Genomic DNA, 1,974 nt, shown 5'->3' with positions numbered 1-1,974 from the left:
ACGGTTGGGCGGAGGAGGACGGCGGTGGCGGCGGCGGCGGCGGTGGCGACGTCGAAGGCGGCCCGCGGGGAGAGGCGCGGGGCGGGGGCGTGAAGGAGACGGGCGGGGGGTACGGTGCCGGTCTTTGGCCGGTCGCCTACACCCCCGCCCCGACCCGTAAGCGCCCCCAGCCCCCGCGGCCCGACCCCGCGGTGCCGTCGGCGGCGGCGCCGGCGCACCCCGGCGCTCCCCGGCCCCCCGAGTCCAGAGCGAACACACGGGCGGAGGAGGACGGCGGCGGCGGCGGCGACGTCGAAGGCGGCCCGCGGGGAGAGGCGCGGGGCGGGGGCACGTGGCCCCCAGCCCCCGCGGCCCGACCCCGCGGTGCCGTCGGCGGCGGCGCCGGGGCGCTCCCCGCCGCGCCCCGGCCCCCCGAGTCCGAAGCGTGAGAAACGCCGATAGGCGGCGGGCGGCGGCGGCCGCGCGGCCGCGGGGCGGCGGGCGGGTGCGCCGCGGGCGTCGCGGGGGGGGAGGAAGGTCAGGAGGACGGTGTCGGGCGCGGGGTGTATGTCGGTTCGCGTCGTCGCGCGGCCGGCCGCTCCCCGCGTCCCGCCCGGCCCCCGCCGGCCCCCCCCCCGGTCAGGCGCCCGTCGGCGTTCCCCGACCGCCCCACCCCGCGCGTCCGCGCGGTCGTCGACGTCCCGTCCGCCTTGTCAACGCTCCCATAGTCCAGGCCGGGCCGCGGCCGGCGTCGGGGACCACTCCCCCGCCGGTGCCATCGCGACCTGGCCGACCTCGGAACCTTACCCCCAGTCGCCGGGTACCCAACCTTCTCGCCACCTTCGGCGGCGAGCGGGGGGTTCAATGTCTCCGAAGTCCCCCCCCGGCCTGCCGGCGGGGCGGGGGGGGCTAGGAGCGCCCGGAGGCGCCGTTATCCCCCTTTTTAACCCCTTCTCTGAATGTTGGCCAAAACCGCAAACCAAACGTACGACTCTCAGCGGTGGATCACTCGGCTCGTGCGTCGATGAAGGACGCAGCTAGCTGCGAGAACTAATGTGAATTGCAGGACACATTGATCATCGACACTTTGAACGCACCTTGCGGCCCCGGGTCCCTCCCGGGGCCACGCCTGTCTGAGCGTCGCTTGTACATCTATCGGGATCGGGGCGCCCACGGGCGCCCCCCTCCCGCGGTTGGGGCGTCGCGGGCCACCGCCGGCCTACCCCCCCCACCTTCCCTCCCCGCACGGGGAAATGGGGGTGGGGGGGGCGGACGGCACGGCCCTCGTCCCCCTAAGTATAGACCCGACCGCCCGCGCCCTCGACGGGCCCGACCACCGCGCGGCCGCAGGGGCCCGCGGCGGCTGCCGATGGAGGATCCGTCCCCCGCCGCGCAGTCCGCCGCGACGCACCGCGCGGCCGCGTAGGAGTCGTGCGCCCGGCGAGGCGCGGGGTTAACGGCCGACCCCCGATGACGGGAGGCGATCCGTCGCCCCCGCCTCTAACCCCGTTCGACTACGACCTCAGATCAGACGAGACGACCCGCTGAATTTAAGCATATTACTAAGCGGAGGAAAAGAAACTAACAAGGATTCCCTCAGTAGCGGCGAGCGAAGAGGGAGAAGCCCAGCGCCGAATCCCCGCCCGGCGGAGGGCGCGGGACATGTGGCGTATAGAAGGTCGCTTTGCCCGGCGCCGCCCGGTGGGGGCCCGAGTCCTTCTGATGGAGGCTCTGCCCGAGGACGGTGTGAGGCCGGTAGCGGCCCCCGGCGCGCCGGGGCGAGGCCTTCTCGGAGTCGGGTTGTTTGGGAATGCAGCCCAAAGCGGGTGGTAAACTCCATCTAAGGCTAAATACTGGCACGAGACCGATAGCGGACAAGTACCTTAAGGGAAAGTTGAAAAGAACTTTGAAGAGAGAGTTCAACAGGGCGTGAAACCGTTGAGAGGTAAACGGGTGGGGACCGCGCAGTCCGCGCGGGGGATTCAACCCGGCAGG

At 73.0% G+C, this 1,974-nt stretch overlaps 1 non-coding gene and 1 pseudogene across 1 annotated transcript; both read left to right on the top strand.

Moving 5' to 3' along the window:
- The first annotated feature begins 968 nt into the window (after positions 1-968).
- LOC147185266 (5.8S ribosomal RNA) lies at positions 969-1,122 on the top strand. Its single transcript, XR_015099708.1, has one exon. It is a non-coding gene; the product is annotated as a 5.8S ribosomal RNA (ribosomal RNA).
- A 374-nt stretch (positions 1,123-1,496) lies between these two features.
- The window catches only part of LOC147185265 (28S ribosomal RNA), a 5,242-nt pseudogene continuing 4,764 nt past the window's right edge, over positions 1,497-1,974 (top strand).

Source organism: Hippocampus guttulatus, unplaced genomic scaffold (genome assembly GCF_054856545.1).
Source record: "Hippocampus guttulatus isolate MCC_2025c unplaced genomic scaffold, RoL_Hgut_1.0 HiC_scaffold_29, whole genome shotgun sequence".
Taxonomy (NCBI): domain Eukaryota; kingdom Metazoa; phylum Chordata; class Actinopteri; order Syngnathiformes; family Syngnathidae; genus Hippocampus; species Hippocampus guttulatus.
This window is presented reverse-complemented; position numbering and strand designations above follow the sequence as displayed.